This window comes from Tiliqua scincoides, chromosome 5, assembly GCF_035046505.1.
Source record: "Tiliqua scincoides isolate rTilSci1 chromosome 5, rTilSci1.hap2, whole genome shotgun sequence".
Classification (NCBI taxonomy): Eukaryota; Metazoa; Chordata; class Lepidosauria; order Squamata; family Scincidae; genus Tiliqua; species Tiliqua scincoides.
Genome location: NC_089825.1, coordinates 29,295,970 through 29,316,308, shown reverse-complemented (window position 1 = coordinate 29,316,308; position 20,339 = coordinate 29,295,970). Strand labels below are relative to the sequence as shown.

The 20,339-nt window shown below is 46.2% G+C and overlaps 1 pseudogene; it reads left to right on the top strand.

Annotated features, from left to right (window-relative positions):
* Positions 1–19,251: 19,251 nt before the first annotated feature.
* LOC136654991 (5S ribosomal RNA) lies at positions 19,252–19,373 on the top strand (annotated as a pseudogene).
* The last annotated feature ends 966 nt before the right edge of the window (positions 19,374–20,339 follow it).

The window sequence follows — 20,339 nt, the reverse complement described above, 5'->3', positions numbered from 1 at the left end:
ATCTTGGGATATTTCCATATTGGGAGCTGGGCATATTGATATCATGCTACTGTGCTCTGTTGGGAGGGGAGAAGGTGAGAGCAAGGTGACTTGGAACATTATCTTCCTTCTCCTCTGTGTGTGTGGAGCTAAGATAAGTTGCAGATAACTACTGTTCAGACTCTTGCAGCAATGGTGCAATCTTGAAAAACAAAAGGGGTTCTGATGAGTATTGCCCCGCAGTAGTAATGACTGGAGTCCCCAGCATTCACTCAAAGGGAGCAGACTAAAGACTGCTTTGAATGATGTTGGCGCTATATTGGGACAGCATTTTTCCAGCATTCCACCAGTTTTTGTGGTGCATCCATCAGTTGGTGGACGTCTACACTGGCAGGACTGTCATTGAACCAGTGTATACAGAGAGATACTGGCATATCTGGAGTATAGTATTGAGCTGTTCAATAGTGGGGATTGGACTAGTTGCCTTTTATGTCTTGTATGCCACATCGAAGGCAAATGCTCTTGGCAAATTAGAAGGCTATAATGGACCTTCCCCCATCACTTCTTGTGAATGGGTCATTTCTTTCACTTGGCTATTTTGCACATAGTGAAAACACCATACATGAGATTTTCAGAAATATTTGCTATGTGGATATATTACAGAACCCTCCTACTAATTTTGGCCACTAAATCTATGTCAGGAGAGCATGGAGCTTGGGCATACTCCTGGCCCCAGGCCACCCTCACCAACACAAAGTCCAGTATCACCACATCCTCATCTCTGTTTCGATACTTGCAATAATTAACCCATTTATCAGGTACTGAACATCTGCCATCTCTCACATTGAAATTCCATTGTCGCTTCTTGCCCAAGAAGTTGGTCAACAGGGAAAGCTGATAAGGAAACTAGGAGAAGGGAAGTTCCTGGAAAGGTTTTATACTCTGAAGGGGTGAAGATCTCATGAGTCAATTTGGGACTCACTCACATCACCCACAAAAAGACTATAATTGTTCTGGTTTGGAGACCCCAAGCATGTGCATTTTAATACACATGTCCCAGAGCAATATACAGTTAACAGATGCTCTGACCACATGCCTAAATTACAACCTACCTTATCCTGATCCATCAAAAGTGAGTTGAAATAGGTCATCATAGATAACAAATGGTTATTTGGAAGCACATTCAAGATCCCCTTTAAATTTTCAGTTTGGTTTGATTTTAGCACATTGACAAATGATGATTTCACCTACATCTTCCTTGTACAGATGTACTTATACAAACTGGTTTCCTTATACAGACTGTATAGTTTGCCTGATGTAGGCAAACTATAGTGCAGGATGGGGGCCATCTGTGTGTTTCTTCACAAGGTTGATAGCTTTCCATTTCATCTGGCTAAATCTGGTGCCTCCTCTAGTGATCCTCTCCAGAGGAGTAATTTTTGCTGCAACAGATTTATGGCTAACCCCTCTGGACTTTGTCACCATGAAAGACTCTGGATTTAGCTGTCTGAAATCCATCCACCTCATGGAAAATCTCAGGCAAATGCAAACAGACAGATAATCTCTCCATATATCTATATCGAGGTCTGCCAACAGAGGAGAGCACTTCATGCATCCAACACAGTGGGCTGAGGCCCATGAAAGCTTATGCCACCATGTGATAGTCTGAAAGATGCCACATGACTCTTTGTTGTGTTTGCTGAGACAGACGAACATGGAACAGACTGTCTGGAATTTATAAAGCAAGAGGTACTAGCAAATACAAATCCCTTCATTTATCATCTCTGAGGCTGAGTATATAACCTGGACAAATTTTTTGTTCAGTAAGAAACCTGAAAGCCTGCTGTAAGGTGCTACTGCTGAGATCCTACACATACGCCCATATATATGTAGAGCCATCCTGGTATGGTATTTGTTAGGATTCTCAGCTCTACGTCGCACAGAAATCAATTACAGAGAAAATGCTTCTGGACTGAGTATGTATTTTTGTAATCAATAGAGCACCATTTCTCCAGCTCCTATTGAATTGGCTTTACAAAGCTCTTTTGTTCTCACCTGCCTCTAAGAGAAATCACTTGTGGCATCCTGGATCTCTGCTAGCGGCGACTGCATGAATCAAAAGGTAAAGCATTCAGTCTCCGGGGAGGGTGCCAGCTGTCTCATTGATTCAGCACAGCTCTTGGCCAATTCTGAAGGAGCACTGGCATCGTTTCCAATGAGAGAGATATACTATAATAAGGGTCCATTAGGCTAGCTGTTACCAAGGAGAAATAGAGTGTCTGGTCTGGAACAAAGACAAAGTCCATCGTAGGCGCTTGGCTATCAGCTCTTGAGTATAAAAAGTGTAGGACACAAGGACTATCCCATGCCAAAGTCTTTGGTCCAAGAAGAAAAGATCTTCTTGGAAGAGAAAGTGAGATTTTCCATGTAAGCATAGGAACGAGTTTAGAAAAATAACCTTCTTCTTACCATAATCCGCTGCTGTCTGTGAAAGAGTTCGTAATTTACAACTTCCATTTTTCAAAGCGAAGCACTATAAATTTAAGGTTAAAACATTGAACTGGGGGAAAGCAAAGAATAAAATGGACATTACAGTACTTGCACACCAGCACCACTAGTTTTGATTTATTTTATTTTTTCTACTGTGCTTCCAAATATCTGTTTGTAGTTGTCGTCTGTAAACCATTTGTTCAAAAGTTGATAGTCAAAAGGTGTTCAACCCATTGACTGTAGTAAGAGAGCACTTATCCTTCCAATATTTTAATACGTATTTTAGCTACCATAAGAGGACAAAGATTCCATTTCCACTACTCCCCTGTTAACTTCCATGACACAGTAAAAAGGACTTAGGGCCCAATCCAGACCAGTTTGCATGGCTCAGCAGCAGCACGCAATGTTGTGAAAGTGCTGTAAGGTACACTTGCAACACCACCGGGCCGGAGCACATGAGGCTGTACTGAGCCCGTGCCAGGCAAAGGATAGGCATCTGCTACCTAGAGGTCCAGGCAAGCACCAGGTGGCAGATGTTGGAGGAAATTAAAAATAATTTCCTCTTTGGGGGGAAGCAGAGTAGCTTAAGTAGCGGACCCCCCCCCCTTTGGATATCATCCCAGGGAACCCCCCTTCTTCCTGCTGACTGCTAATCAATAAAAAAGACAAAGAGGCAATGGCTTGTTAAAGTTGCAAAAAGAAGTTATTTACTTACAGTTCCATTGAGTGTATATTGACAGCATCTGATTAGGATCAGAGGTTCAGCTATTACTTAGAGATAGCAAGGCCCTGGAGCTGCCTTGCCCTGCATGCCTTGTGCTCAAGATGGCCTGGGCATCAGAACCCTGGTGTGCGCCATCTTAACAGGTTGGTGGTCAGAGGACAAGAGGAAGTGCTCAGAGGAGGATAAAGGGTTAGGGCCACACCCCACAAGGATCACAGAGAGAACAGGTAGAAAGGTCAGAGTTACTGGGCCATTGCTTGACCCCTTCTGGACAGCAGATGGAGTTGCATCAACTCCAACAGCAGAGAGGTGAATGGGGGCATGGGCAAAGGCATTCTGGGATGGGGGAGAGTGGGGGAAGGTGGAGCAGGGGCATGAGGGGGAGGGACCAGTGTTCAGCTCCACCAGATCCAGAGCCCCATGTGGGGCCTCCCAGCCCCACACAGAATGCTTTACTCTGCACCAGTTAAATAGCCGGTGCAGAGTCAAGTAGCCCTGTTGTGGGACTGCTTCCCTTACTCGGGAGAAGCGAACAAATGTCCCCTTTCCCTGAGGAGATGTCAGGAGCTGCCAATGGCTGCCCAACACCCAAAGGATGCAGTGGCAGCCACTTTGATGCCGCTGCAGCCCTGGACGCCTGGCAGCTCAGGATTGGGTTACTGGTAGCAGCAAACAGAAATATCACTAAACCAGACACAGTAGTGTAGCAAGGGGGGCCAAACAGTAAGTACTGCAGGCGCTGCAACGTGCCACATAAGCGGCCCATCTCACTCACCTTCGGATCCATTCCAGGCAGCAAAAGCAATGTGCAGGCACTCGCCAATCCTAACAGCATCTCCTGCATGCTGCTGTTGCAATCCGCAATGGCTCTGACAGCGGGTGGGAGAGGCCACTTACCCGGTGAGTTGCAGTGCCTACAATATTTACCGCACTGCCCCCCTGTAGCTAAACCACTGCTTAAAGTCTGTTTGAGGGCTGCTTAGGAACACCCCTTCAGCTATGTTAACAATGAAAACTAGAATGTTCCCATTAGGAATGAGAGCCTATTCCTTTTTATTTAATTTCTAGTTTAAATTAAATTATATGTCAGAATCTACATGTATGTGTACAGACTCGGTTTATCTCTACCAGATCAGGTACTTGGTTTCCCAAAATCACTCATCAGATCCAATTAGACCACTTTTCTATCAGTTATTTCCAAGGAATGCAGTTGCTAGCCATTCAGCTGAAGTTTCAGCTGAAGTGCCTCAGGGATATTTTTGTGCAACAGGAATAAACCTCTACTGGCAACTCTTAAAATCAGCACCCTGATTTTAGCAGCAAATGAAGCATCTTTTCTTTCTGTTTAGTCACAAGAAAAAGGAGTATGAAAAGATCGTGAGCCTAAAATGGGACAGGAGACAGGAAGCCAAAGAACTCTGCACTTCATCCCTCATCACATCTAGCTCTGGATTTATTCAGTGATGGACTAACATCCCAATCCTATGGTTCTCCCACCCAGGGCCTAGGAGAGGGGGGTAAAGGGGGTAATTTGTACCCAGGTCCAGGGTCAGAAAGGGGGCCCAGGAGTCCCAGGAGGAGGCCCAGAAAGTTCCTGGGATCTTACATTTTCCTATTTCACCTGAACTCACACTCTGCACGAGGGGCACAACCAAGGCATGTAGTGGCAACTACTGCTGCAAGCCATACACACCGATCCCAGGAATGCATCCATGACCCTCCTTAACACTGTGTCAAATCTGGGAGGAAACTGGTCTGCTATAGTAGCTCTTTGGCTTGTGGATTCGATAACCACGAAGGAGCTCAGGGACCCAACTGCAGGGCTACAGCTGCTGCAGAAGTTCATTCTGATGCACACAGCACACTGTCCATTCTACTGTGAACATAAGAACATAAGAACAGCCCCACTGGATCAGGCCATAGGCCCATCTAGTCCAGCTTCCTGTATCTCACAGCGGCCCACCAAATGCCCCAGGGAGCACACCAGATAACAAGAGACCTCATCCTGGTGCTCTCCCCTACATCTGGCATTCTGACTTAACCCATTCCTAAAATCAGGAGGTTGCGCATACACATCATGGCTTGTACCCCATAATGGATTTTTCCTCCAGAAACTCGTCCAATCCCCTTTTAAAGGCGTCTAGGCTAGACGCCAGCACCACATCCTGTGGCAAGGAGTTCCACAGACCGACCACGCGCTAAGTAAAGAAATATTTTCTTTTGTCTGTCCTAACCCGCCCAACACTCAATTTTAGTGGATGTCCCCTGGTTCTGGTATTATGTGAGAGTGTAAAGAGCATCTCCCTATCCACTCTGTCCATCCCCTGCATAATTTTGTATGTCTCAATCATGTCCCCCCTCAAGCGTCTCTTTTCTAGGCTGAAGAGGCCCAAACGCCGTAGCCTTTCCTCATAAGGAAGGTGCCCCAGCCCCGTAATCATCTTAGTCGCTCTCCTTTGCACCTTTTCCATTTCCACTATGTCTTTTTTGAGATGCGGCGACCAGAACTGGACACAATACTCCAGGTGTGGCCTTACCATCGATTTGTACAACGGCATTATAATACTAACCGTTTTGTTCTCAATACCTTTCCTAATGATCCCAAGCATAGAATTGGCCTTCTTCACTGCCGCCGCACATTGGGTCGACACTTTCATCGACCTGTCCACCACCACCCCAAGATCTCTCTCCTGATCTGTCACAGACAGCTCAGAACCCATCAGCCTATATCTAAAGTTTTGATTTTTTGCCCCAATGTGCATGACTTTACACTTACTGACATTGAAGCGCATCTGCCATTTTGCTGCCCATTCTGCCAGTCTGGAGAGATCCTTCTGGAGCTCCTCACAATCACTTCTGGTCTTTACCACTCGGAAAAGTTTGGTGTCGTCTGCAAACTTAGCCACTTCACTGCTCAACCCTGTCTCCAGGTCATTTATGAAGAGGTTGAAAAGCACCGGTCCCAGGACAGATCCTTGGGGCACACCGCTTTTCACCTCTCTCCATTGTGAAAATTGCCCATTGACACCCACTCTCTGCTTCCTGGCCTCCAACCAGTTCTCAATCCACGAGAGGACCTGTCCTCTAATTCCCTGACTGTGGAGTTTTTTCAGTAGCCTTTGGTGAGGGACCGTGTCAAACGCCTTCTGAAAGTCCAGATATATAATGTCCACGGGTTCTCCCGCATCCACATGCCTGTTGACCTTTTCAAAGAATTCTATAAGGTTTGTGAGGCAAGACTTACCCTTACAGAAGCCATGCTGACTCTCCCTCAGCAAGGCCTGTTCGTCTATGTGTTTTGAGATCCTATCTTTGATGAGGCATTCCACCATCTTACCCGGTATGGATGTTAGGCTGACCGGCCTATAGTTTCCCGGGTCCCCCCTCTTTCCCTTTTTAAAAATAGGCATGACATTTGCTATCCTCCAATCTTCTGGCACTGTGGCCGTTTTGAGGGACAAGTTGCATACCTTAGTCAAGAGATCTGCAACTTCATTCTTCAATTCCTTAATAACCCTTGGGTGTATGCCATCAGGGCCCGGTGACTTATTGATCTTTAATTTATCAATGAGGTCTGAAACATCTTCTCTTTTAACCTCTATCTGACTTAACTCCTCGGTCAGGAGGGGCCGTTCGGGCAGCGGTATCTGCCCGAGGTCTTCTGCCGTGAAGACAGATGCAAAGAACTCATTTAATTTCTCTGCCATCTCTAAGTCTCCTTTTATCTCCCCTTTCCCTCCCTCACCATCCAGAGGGCCAACCGCTTCTCTGGCGGGTTTCCTGCTTCTAATATATTTGAAGAAGCTTTTATTATTCCCCTTAATGTTGCTGGCCATGCGTTCCTCATAGTCTCGCTTGGCCTCCCCTATCACCTTCTTACATTTCTTTTGCCACAGTTTATGTTCCTTTTTATTCTCTTCATTAGGGCAAGACTTCCATTTACGGAAGGAAGCTTCCTTGCCCTTCACAGCCTCTCTAACTTGGCTGGTTAGCCATGCGGGCACTCTCCTGGATTTAGTGGAACCCTTCTTTCTTTGCGGTATACACCTCTGCTGGGCCTCTATTACTGTTGTTTTAAGCAGCCTCCATGCACTCTGGAGAGACTGGACTCTTTTTACCCTCCCTTTCAACCTCCTTCTAACCAGCCTCCTCATTTGAGGGAAGTCCGCCCGTCGGAAGTCAAGGGTTTTTGTTAGAGATTTGCCTGGTATTCTTCCCCCAACGTGCACGTCAAAACGGATCGCAGCATGATCACTGTTCCCCAATGGCTCAGTAACGTTTACATCTCTAACCAGGTCCTGCGTACCGCACAAAATTAAATCCAGAGTCACCTGTCCTCTGGTGGGCTCCGTGACTAGCTGATCTAAGCCACAGTCATTTAGCACGTCAAGAAATCCGGTTTCCTTATCGTGACCAGAACACAAATTGACCCAGTCAATATGAGGATAATTGAAGTCCCCCATGATTACAACCCTGTCCCTCCTTGTCACCTCCCTGATCTGTTTCCTCATTTCAAGGTCCCCATCCGATTTCTGGTCTGGAGGACGATAGCACGCCCCCAGTATTACATCGCTGCACAAGCCTGGTAATTTAACCCACAGAGATTCTACGGTGGAGTCGGACCCACCTTCAATCTCTACTTTGCTGGATTCTATCCCTTCCTTAACATAAAGGGCCACCCCACCTCCAACACGCCCCTGCCTGTCCCTCCTGTAGAGTTTATAGCCCGGGATTGCGGTATCCCACTGATTCTCCGCATTCCACCAGGTTTCCGTTATGCCCACTATGTCAATATTTTCCCTTGTCACCAGACATTCCAGTTCTCCCACCTTTGCTCGTAGACTTTGGGCATTCGCATAAAAGCATTTATACACGGAATGCCCCAGGATGGGCTGCTTATTCGCTCCTTTGTCCCCGCATCCTCTCATTGTGCCAAACCGTCTATCACATCCCATCACCCTACCTTTCCCAATTTCTTCTCCTACCCTGCCTTTGTCTTGTTGTTCTCTAACCTCCCCATCCTCATCCCATAGGGATGAGGAGTCCCGAACCGGATGCCCCTCGGCTCCTGTCGGCCTTCCCCCAGGGATCAGTTTAAAAGCTGCTCTGCCACCTTTTTAATGTTATGTGCCAGCAGTCTGGTTCCATTCTGGTTCAAATGGAGCCCGTCCCTCTTGTACAGGCCCCGCTTGTCCCAAAACGTTCCCCAGTGCCTAACGAATCTAAACCCCTCCTCCCTACACCACCGTCTCATCCACGCATTGAGACCTCTGATCTCCGCCTGCCTAGCTGGCCCTGCGCGTGGAACAGGTAGCACTTCAGAGAACGCTACCTTTGAGGTCCTGGCTTTCAGCTTCCTGCCTAAAAGCCTAAATTTGGCCTCCAGGACCTCCCAGCTACACTTGCCCACATCGTTGGTGCCGACATGCACCACAGCTGCTACCTCTCCCCCAGCACTGTCTACCAGCCTGTCTAGACGAGAAGTGACGTCCGCAACCTTCGCACCAGGCAGGCAAGTCACCATGCGGTCCTCACATCCGTCGCAAACCCCCCTCTCTATGTTTCTAATAATCGAATCCCCCACTACAAGAAGCCCCCGACCCCCCTCCCGCCGAGGAGTATCCCGAGTGCGCTCGGATACGGGCCCATCCCCTGGAGAAGGGATCCCCCCTAGGGGATTGTTTCCCTCCTCTCCAGGATGATGTCCTCCAGTCCCGAGACTTCCCACCCGGGCAGCCGAGGAGCTGCACGCCTGAGGTTGGGACGAAGCCTGATCATCCCCGGAAGTCTCTCCACGGTCCTCCTCTGGCTGCCTGCGCTTCTCCAGGTCGGCCACCAAGGCTTCAAGGGAGCGGACGCGTTCCCTGAGAGCCTGGAGCTCCTTGCATCGAGGACACACCCATGACTTATGCCCCAGAGGCATATAATCATACATGTGGCACTCGATGCAGAACACTGGATAGCCCCCACCCTGCTGCTGGCTGTCTGACTGCATAGCTTTTTTGTTGTTGTTGTTGTTTTATTTAGGGGTCCTTTTAAAAACCGTACACTGGATAGCAGCCCTCTTCTCAAGGGAAGAGGAAGGGCAGTGTCTGGGGCCCTGGCCTCCTCGCCCTGCTGCTGAACTCGCCCAGATGCTAAACTCTTGTGCCTTACCTGGCACTTAGTTCCCGAGGCACTGGGTTCCCAGAGGCCACACGCGTCTGCAGAGAGCCTCACGCGATGGCCTGCTGAGCTTTATACTCCTGACTGGCTCCTCCCCCCTCCTTCCTTCCTGATTGAAAGGGGGCTGGCCTTCCCAGGTGAGTTTACAAAAGCTCAGGAAGGCAAATGGCTGCTGATGGGCGTGACCTACTCTGCAGGCTCCTGAATGGACTGCTTGGATTAGCCTAATGGGGCTCTTAATGGGTTGGGAATTGGCCCTTCCTAGGTCCTTTCCCTCCTAGTTCTGTTCTCTTAGGCTGGACTGTTTTTGTAACCTCAAGCTAGTTTTTATTTGGGTTTGTTTAATTATTTATTGCTCTCTAGATCCTGTGTCCCAATTTACTGACCTGTTTAGGTTATGTTCTAACTTAGATTAGATTTAACCTGGGTTAAGTATAGGTTTAATTTAAACAAGTAGAAAAAACCTGCTTTCCACTTTATCCTCCTCCCTTCCTTCGATTAAGTGCTACCTTAGGTGCAGCTAACTTTCAACTTTGATTTAAATGCCTGACCCTTGGGCTCTTACTCACGAGTAGGACTCTGCTCCTGCTCAGAGTAGCCCTATGTACCTCCCTTAGGTGCTAACTTTCAATTTTGATTTAAGGTTGCTTTAAAGGTAAGGTTAAGGTTAGAAGACAGGGAGTTAGAAAGACAAAGTGTTAGAATGAGTACACTTACCTCCTCCTCCTGCTCCTCCTCCTCTCCTTCTCCAAAACTCAGAGGTCTCCTTGCCTTCTCCTCGCCCAGATGCTAAACTCTTGTGCCTTACCTGGCACTTAGTTCCCGAGGCACTTGGTTCCCAGAGGCCACACGCGTCTGCCCAATATATGAAATATATATAACTCAAATATGAAGATGCTACTTTTCTGCAATATATTTTCCATATTTCAAAGATTTTAGGAAGACTCAGGAGTGTGTTTGGTTTTCCATATTACTTTATCTAGCTGCCAATGGCGCATGGCCAGGTAGACCTGGGCTCCGCATCAAGAAGCCTGGTAGACCTGGGTTCCAAAGATTATTCTGGCTGTCAGCATCCTCCCCCTGACCTATTTTGTCCCTCCCCATTCTGCCTGCCGCCATTGCCCCCTCCCTCTTTGAGAAGGGGCCCAAAAGAAACTTTGTACCCCCTGATAAAATTCCTCTCAGAGGCCCTGCTCTCACCACCATCAATGCGGCTACACCAAAATGGCTACCGCTGAAACCTGGGGGGGGGGGACAGTCACAGAGGTCTTCTCTGGGCAAGGGAACATTCATTCCCTTACCTGGGGGTAAGCCTCCACAGTATGAACAGGTCTACTTGGATCTGCACTAGCAAAATTGCTGGCATAGGTTCATGTGGACCCAAGCTGTGGGATTGGGTCAGAAAAAGGCTAGGATTTGGTGACCACTGCTGTCACTGAACACACCTCTTTCTGAGGCCAATCCGTACATTCCCCACCCCATTGTCTCCCCATTCCACCTTCTCCCTGCCCATTCCACCTACCTCTACTTTGTCCCACCTCCCCTGCCAACTTACCTGCCTTGGTGGGTCCTGACAGGGCCGCCACTTTTTGACACAGCTGCAGCCTTCTCACTGATGCTTCAGTAGCGCATGTTTCCGCTCAGTGTCAGAGAGCTTTCCATGACTGCTGTAAAACAGTTAACACTGGCAGAACTGGCTGTAAGGATTGGGCTGTAAGCTGCTCCTGTGCCTGTTGTGGTTGGTTTATAATGCTACATATTACTTGTAATTTTAGGTCTTAAAAAAAGAGTTAAAGTTGTTGTTAGAATGTTGCCGCTGAGTTTTCGGTCTAAACTGATTGTCAACACAAATGCGTTGACTGAATGCATGGTAGCTGTTGCATTTTCCCCATAGTGGGCTTCACACTTCTGGCTTCCTGAGCAACTTAAGGTTAATCTAAATACGAGGAATGTGAAGTTCTATCAATAGGAGGCACACCATGACTGTACATTCCACTTTGTTACCTCTGAGAATCTGTGGACTCGGCTTCTCTACAGACTTTTGACGGACTGTGAACGCTCATCAAATAAACAGAAAATAGAATTTATTTTGGTTTGTGAAAGACGGAACAATACTCAGACTGTGACTGTCTTTCCTCTGGTGTTTGCAAAGCAAAATCATTTTAATATGCCTATAAGTGGCTTGTTTGCTTCTGAGCATGACCTGTACGTGAGTACAGTGTGCACTTTAAACTGCATGCTGATGTTCTGTACCACGATTGTTGGGTTTTGTTTATTATCTTCTAGTCGGTGTCACAGGTGGTCCTTGCAAAGCTAATTCGGCTGCAATAACCTAACTGGCTGAACATGTAAACACTCAGGCCTAGTTCTCACATATAGAATAAACCTGAGTCTGGATTTACCATTTCAGACTGCATGTGATTCAGTACTTTTCCTTATTTAAAACAATACGTACACACACAAAAACTTACATATAGAAAATGAGCAAGCCAGAGAAAATATTGGAGTAGAACTCTTCTTCCAGAAACATCTACAGCCTGTGTAACGGAAATGCTTTTGTAAGGAGATTCAGAGCACAATCCTAACTGGCCAAGCGCACATTGTCACAAACGTGCTGGAACGCATGGAAAAGAATTGGATCACATGCAGTCTGAAGTGGTAAATACAGACTCAGGTTTACTCCTTCAGCTGTATGTGAGAACTAGGCCTGAGTGTTTACATGTTTAGCTAGCTAGGTTATAATAGCGCACATGCTGCTGGTGCCGGGGTAAAGGCCTGCATCAGCCTGCCAGCACCAGATCCTACTGGAGCACCTGACAGAGGAGGTAAGCTCCCACTGGGCTACAGGGGGAAAGGGGGGGTCCAAATGGTGGTGGTGGCGGTGGAAGGCAGATCAGGCCCAAGGTGGGCAGGAATGGTGGCAGGGGCTACCGCCCTATTCTATTCTCCCTCCCAAGCCCAATTCCCAACATGAGGCCGCTTGGACTTGTGCCAGTGATTTTGCTGGTGCGAGCCCGAGTAGCGCCATTGAGTCTTCTGGGGCTTGTGCTAGGGCAAGGGGTCAAATGTCTAGAGTCTCAGAGTGCCCTCTAGCAGCCTTTCTTCCCATGCTGGATACAGCAGAGGCCATTTCGGCGCTGCTGCATCACAGCACGGGAAGTTAGTTATGATTGGGCTGCCCCTCTAATATTGCAAGCCCCCACATATATCCTGATAGACTGCTGTTGAGAAACAGTATCACTGACCACTTCATCTGCTGTCTGTGGGAACACAGCCAAATATGTTGCCATGAAAAAAACTTGTTAGGAAAAGAGAAAAATGTAGAGAGGGGAACGGCCCTCTAGGGACCCAATCCTATCCAACCTTCCAGTGCTGCTGCAACTGGGCCAATGTGGCATGCACTACATCCTGCAGTGGGGGGGGGATCACAGAGGCCTCCTCAAAGTAAGGGAATGTTTGTTCCATTACGTCAGAGCAGTGTCGTGGCTGCAGCAGCACTGGAACGTTGGATAGGCCTTGGGAGTGGTTCCCAATCAGTTGCGGACCTACCAAAAGGTCCGATGAGGCAAAAGCCCCAGACGCAAGTTGCTAGCGTCCCATAGAAGCCTCTCTCAGAGAGATTTTCCTGACGCGTTCCTGGGTCGCACAAGGCTCCATGAGCCTCAGGTGAGTAGAGGGGTGAATTTTTGTGTGGGGGCAGTAGTGATAGCCCACGGGGGGCACCATCGTGGACCCTTGCCCCGGGCATGGGGCCGGGGAGGTCCACTGCTGTTCCCAATCATTAGAATCTCTAAGGGCACAATAGTCTACTCAGAAGTAAGTTCTATTTTGTTCAATGGGGCTTACTCTCAGGAAAGTGTGGTTAGGATTACAGCCTAAGGGCGAAATCCTAACCCCTTCTGTCAGTGCTTTCTAGCACTGGCATAGCTGTGCCAATGGGATGTGTGCTGCATCCTGCAGTTGGGGGTCATTCACGGAGGCCTCCTCAAAGGAAAGGAATGTTTGTTCCCTTACCTCAGAGCCGCATTGCTGTAAAGCACTTACATAAGGGGTTAGGATTGTGCCCTAAGTGTTTTTTTGTTGATGCTTTTGCAAGATACAGATACCCCCCTCTATTTTATATATTTCTCGGTTTGTTGGTTTGTATAGCACTATTTTTGTCAATGGCTCTTGACACACAGTGAGTAAATGGCCTTACCTCAAATAGGCTTACCTCAAATTGTCTAAAAAATGCAGACAACAAAGGAAATGGAATGAAAAGGAGACAGTGTAAAAATGGGAAAGAATATGCAGACACTGTATATGTACTTTGACTTACAGACATAAATGGTCCTTGCCGGGTTCATGAAGAAGGCCCTGTCCCTGAGATGCTTCTGATCTCTGCACAGTGGATCTACCACATTCATGGCACTGTTTACAGTTGGCATTTGAATTTACATAAATTATTTCGATCAGTTGCTGACTTATGGAATGAAATCCTGTAAGCAAGTTAGACTGGATTGGTATTTGATCACATCCTGATCCTTTATATTCAAGGATTCTGGTCTGAAACCAAGCTGTGAATGACCCTCTAGAAATACAGGATGTTTCCAACTCGGTGGTTGTGTTCCTGTTCCTTCTTGATTGCTGTCCTCAGCTCTTTGTGGTGGCATCTGTTGGTGCTTAGACATCTGCTTCTTTGGCAGATGGCTGACTACCTTCTCTTTCACAACAAACTTCCTTTTCCCCTTTGCAATGGGAAATTTGGAAGGAAAAGATTCATGGCCGGAGTATTCTTTCTAACAAGTTTCCCCGCTCATCTGGTTGTTGTTGCTGTCATTCAGTAACAAGTAAAAGGTGATGTATATTTGGCTGAAGAACCTTGTTAGTGTTTGGCGCCAGGCGGGCTCTTTGTTCTCTTGCCCATCCACTTCTGAGCAACACTGCCCTGAGAAGTATGCTGCAATGCTGAGCGTTAAATATGGATTCCTGGGATCTGCCAAGGCTTTCAGAATCAATAGATGCGCTGACTTTTTGGCTTCTCCCATTTGGCTGTATGTCACAAGAGCCTGATGTGATATGCTTGAACTGCAACATCAAAGAGAACTGTTTGGGAAGGAATGAGATGGGGAATGAGATAGCTGTGACCTTTCTCAACCAAATGCAGATTTTCTCATAGCCCTCCTGATGCCGTTTTTAAAAAAGTTATCAAATGCACATAAATGTTATTGGGTGTTTTTCCTACCCTCCTTACTTTAATCACTGCTTTGCTTATACCCTTGGTATAACTTTAAGACTCAGTTCAATGTTATGAACTCGGCATGTGATGGGAAGGAGAGAGATAGGAGTTATAACCTGGCATGGTCAATAAAAAGACTTTGTGTCACTTTTGCACAACTCTTGATTGGTTGCAAACATCACACAAAACAGTGTGAAATAGACAGGTACAGAATACTGACCAAATATCATGAACGTCTGGCAAAATTTGTCAATCACACTCATCACTGAGTTGCTGTGCTGGCAAAACATGGCCCAGCATGTAATCCAATCACAGGTCCAAATCTATGTCTATGCACTGATAATCATAATCCATTCTCTGACCAAACATACCTCTTCTGAGAACGCTCATTAGTCTGATTACGTGTTTTTCTTCCTTGGTTCCTCAGATTGCTAGTTTTCTATCGTTGCTTTCCTATACTTTAAAAGAAAACTGTCTTCTGCATTTCCCCATCAGTCTCCTATGCTGGGAAAACTTCTCGGTTTAATTGCAATATCTCTTTTGTTCTGCTGCACTATTTAACAGTTTTGCACCAAGTGATAAGAGAAGACAGGAAGGGGGTTAAATAATTAACATTTGCCATTCACGCATTACGTTCATACCTTCCACGCATGCAGTTTGAGTATGGTGTACTCTACACATGATTATTGACCTATAACTGAATGAACATTTGGTGGCATTATGATTTCTGCATAGTTATTCACATGTTACATTTGATGCATGTACCCCACTACATATGATCTGTACTCTACATTTTTAAGCAAATGTGTTTATTTTGAAATGAACACACAATAATTCACACAAATATATGTACAAGCATATAGACGCCTATACATGTGTATGTAATGCGTACAATGTAACATGTGAATAACCCACAATTTCCCCACACAAATTTCTTGGGCTGATCAAGGCTGCAAGTTCATTAAAATACATTTTTTTTATTATTTATTTATTTATTTATTTATTTATTTATTTATTTATTTATTTATTAGATTGCTTGCTTGCTTAGAGCCCAATCCTGACCTCGCACTGCCAGCGTTCTGCTGGCAGTGAGTGTTGCAAACATGCTATAAAACACATTTGTGGCCCTCAGTGCTGATCCAGCACCAGTGCTAGTTCAGTGCCGCCAGCACTGGGCTAGAACTGGTGGATCACAGGTGCTCCACCACTCGGCGGTCACCGAAACCACAGAGTGGCGGAGTTGTAGGTGGGGGTGTAGGAGGGAGGCATGCCAGGGGAGGGAGTGGATTGGGAGGAAGGTGGGACCAAAGGAACTCTGCTCCTCTGCATCCAGAGCCTTTGTGTTGGGCTGGCAGCCCAACATGGAGGCTCTTGACTCTATGGCGACCTGAGGGGCTACTTGCCTTAACCAGGGGAAGGAGACGAAAGTCCTTTTCCCCCGAGGAGCCATCGGTGGCAGCTCTGATGCACACAGGATGCCACGGAAGTCGTTTCGGTGCCACAGCAGTCCCAGTGCAATGGGGAGCTCAGGATTGGGCTGTTATTTACTTACTTTGGGCCCAATCCTATCCAATTTTCCAATGCCGGTGCTGCTGTGCCAATGGGGTATGCACAGCTTCCTGTGATAGAGAGGCAGTCACAAATCCTCAAGGTATGGGAACATTTATTCCCTTACCTCGGGGCTGCATTGAGGTTGCACCAGTGCTGGAAAGCTGGATAGGATTGGGCCCTTAGGCTGCAATCCTACCCACACTTTCCTGGGAGTAAGCTTCATTGACTGTAATGGAACTTACTTCTGAGTAGACAAACATAGGATTGGGCTTACTATGTTTTGGTCACTTTACAATTACTCGTATTACAGCACAATCCTATGCATGACTACTTAGAAACAAGTCCCATTGTGTTCCATGGGGCTTACTCTCAGGAAAGTGTATATAGGATCACAACCTTAGAGTATTTATATATCACTTTTCAATTTAAGAAAAACTTCTCAAAGTAGTTACATAGCAAAAAGGAAAGACATTTCTGTTATTCAAGTTTTGATCCAATGTACAAACCCGCATAAGACCTTGATGTTCAAGTAGCAGGTGGGCTTCAAGGAATTAAATGAGAACATCCAGCAAACCAAAATTTCTTCCCAAAGAAGTCCCTTCCCAAGCAAACATACATAGAGACATCATTTTAAAATGGAAAGCATTTGAGTCTCCTTTTCAGACCCAGCTGTGTGAATCTAACTCATTAATAATCTCATCACTCCTTCTATATTGTTCCTGAAATCACTTCTTGAACATTTCCATGAAAACAAGCCCTCCAGTCTTTCTATTTTGGCACATGGAATGCTTTATTAAAGGAGGCACTTATTTAAACTTAGCCTTCTGCTTCTATTTTTAATTCTTTTGAAAGCGAGTCAGAAAAAGCACTTGCATTTCCTTCTTCATGATCCACGAATGGATCTGGAGGAGAGAAAAGAGCAAAATGGAAAAGATAAATCCTTGCGATTTATGGAGATGGGAGATGCTATATAAGGATAAGATACTATACAGCAAAGAATCAACGTTATCTCCTGCTTTATCTCAATGTCTATATGTCAAAACCCTCTCCTTTTCCCACACTTATGGCCCAATCCGATCCACGTGGTACATAGGCAGATCCCAAGGTCCACCAGCATACTGTGCCATCTCCCATCACAGCACCCTTTACATTGGTCTGTAGAGCACTGCCACCAGTGCAAAGGCCTGAAGGCAGTAGTACCACACAGATTGGGCATCAGCACCATTATGGTGGCAGTGGGGGGTGGACTGAGGCAGGGATTGAGCCAAGTCACAGACAGAACAGAGTTGGAAAGGGTAGATCTCAGTGTTAGCAGCAGATGCTGATTTCTATACCCCCATCCCTGCCCAGATACAGCCTAACAGATCTATACTGGCAAAAGAGCTGGCATCAGGGGCATCGCTAGGGTTTGTCTCACCCGATGCAGGAGGCCAGTGCGTCACCCTCCAATGGACCTCCTCCCATGAAGTGGGTGTGGCAATGCCCTAAGCCAGTGGTTCTCACACATTTAGCACTGGGACCCACTTTTTAGAATGAGAATCTGTCAGGGCCCACCGGAAGTGATGTCAGGACTGGAAGTGACATCATCAAGCAGGAAAATTTTTAACAATCCTCAGCTGCAATCCTACCCACACTTACCCAGGAGTAAGTCCCATTGACTATCATAGTTCAAAGAATATGCAAAGTAGCTTGTTAAAATAATAATAATACAGGCATTTATATACCGCCTTTCTTGGTCGTCAGATTTCTCCTCAGACTTTAATTCAAGGCGGTTTACATGGCAGGCTGTTCTAAATCCCCGTAGGGATTTTTACACAGTTGAAGAAAGGTTCTATCTTTCAAGAACCACAACATTTCAGATGGATCTTTTATGGTCTGTTATCACTTTCTGGCCTCCAGATTCCTCCCACGCAGGCTGACAAGCAGCTCCTTCATCTCTCCAAGAGCAGGTGGAATAACTCGACTGCGCTTGACAGTTGCTTCAAGGTCTCGCCATTCACGGTGCCGGTGGCCTCGAACTGGTGACCTTCAAATGTTATCTTGAGGCAAACACATGCTCAACCCTAGTGGGTCTCAACCCACAGTTTAAGAAACACGGCCCTAAGCGATGGGCACGGTGATGCACCATAGTTTTGGCTGTAACCTTTAATAGAGGTATTTCACCGCAGTTTGTTGATTGCATTCTGCATGAAATTATGCATCGAATGATATAAAAATGATGGTATTATCCAAAATACCAAGATTTTGAACTTTTTTGGCCAGCAGTGGTGTCACCCACCCACCCACCCCCGTGTACATTTCCTGGTGTGGCCTGCACCCTCCTAGCAATGCCACTGGCTGGCAAAGATCTGAGTAGGCCCATAGAGGACAATGTTGTGCCCAAAGAGGTAGGTAAAATTCTTCTTGCTTACCTCGCTGGGCTAGCCTGGTTCCCAGCCAGACCGCAGAAAGCAGCAGCCCCTGCGTCAGTGGTCCTGAATTGTGCAGGTCCACCCAAGATAGGATTGGGCCCCAAAAGGATATGTTAGCTATAATTAATTGTCAACAGAGCCTCAGTGTTCCTTTGGGAAATAGTCATGTACATATGTATGAAGATGCCTTATGCTGAGTCAGGCTATTGTTCCACTAACTCAGTATTGTCAATGCTGACCAACAGAAGCTCTCCATATAGGAATTTTCATCTATTCTACCTAGAGATGCTGGTGACGGAGCCTGGAACCTTCTATATACAATGCATGTGTTCTGCGACTGAGCTATGGCCCTGTGCCCTTGAGTCTTTTGGTTAGTCTACATGATAAACACTTCAGGGTGATATGTCCTCCACAATAAATAATTGCATATGCTTCCCTGATCATTCCCTGAATTTTCTTCACCTCATTCATTTCTCCCGTGTCTCTTTCAGATTGTGTTTTCCCTTTATGGTTAGCATCTACAGCTTATCCTTACGCAAGATGCATGAGTATGTCACCTACCCAAAACCATCCCTTCCCCCTGAAGTTCCTCAGTTTCCTGAAAAGCTGTTGCTGAGGGTCGGGGCATGCCAGCAGCAGCAAGGAATGTGGTGCAGGGAGAGGCGGGGATGCTTGAACGTTGAGGGTGGGAACTGGGAGCAGGTCCCCTGATCTTCTGCAGCAACTGTTACCCTGCACATGTCTGATCTCTCGTCTGATCTCAGAAGCTAAGCAGGGCCAGGCCTGGTTAGTACTTGGATGGGAGACCGCCTGGGAATACCGGGTGCTGTAGGCTTATAGCATAGTCTTCCGAGACTGAAGGTTGCCAACCATGATACCTTGAGAGAGCTTGGAGGGTCCAAGAAGGAGGGATGAAGAAAGCAGCTTGCACCTACTAACTATTTATTATGCAAGTGCAAATTACTCTGTATAAAGCACCATGCACATGGATGGTGCTACATATATGAATAAATAACAACAGTGCCCATCCAAGATATGTTGGCTGCCTGCAGCAAAGCACCAAATGATTTGTTTTACTATGTAAACCGCTTTGTAAACTACTCTTGATGAAAAGTGGTATATAAATACAGGTTGGACCTCCCTTAAGTGCTTGGGACCAGAAGCATTTTGGTTATTGGATTTTTCCTTATTTTGGAATACTTGCATTTACATAATGAGAGTTCTTGGGGACAGGGTCCTAGTCTAAACACAAAATTAACATATGTTTCATATACCCCTCATACACATCGCCTGAAGGTAATTTTATCCAATATTTTTAATAATTTTGTGCAAGGTTTGTGCTTGAAACAAGGTTTGTGGTTTTATTTCTTTAGGTAAAAAAGTAAAAAAGAAAAAGACATGTTGGCACTCAAGAATGTTCTGTATTTCGGAATTCTGGATAAGGGATACCAAACCTGTATTCTTAATCATAATAATAAATGGCACACTCTTCCTTCCCCTTTTCTCTTTCTATTAAAAGCACACACCGCGCTGACTTTTTTCAAAGTTCTCCCCTTTCCTTCATTTTCTATGAAATTGTAACTTCCTGTCCAAATGTGACATTAAGGGTTTCCATTTGCTTCTGTCTATACAGTACACACATGTGAGAATCCTTAACAAGTTCATTTAAATGTGTGACAAATGCTCCCTAACTCACTACCTGAACTGGCTTGCTTCATAGTAGGGCAGCCCTGATAGCCTCAATATGGCTTTAGGCATCTCTTTTAATACTGAACTTACACAACCGGAAAAAAGAAAATAC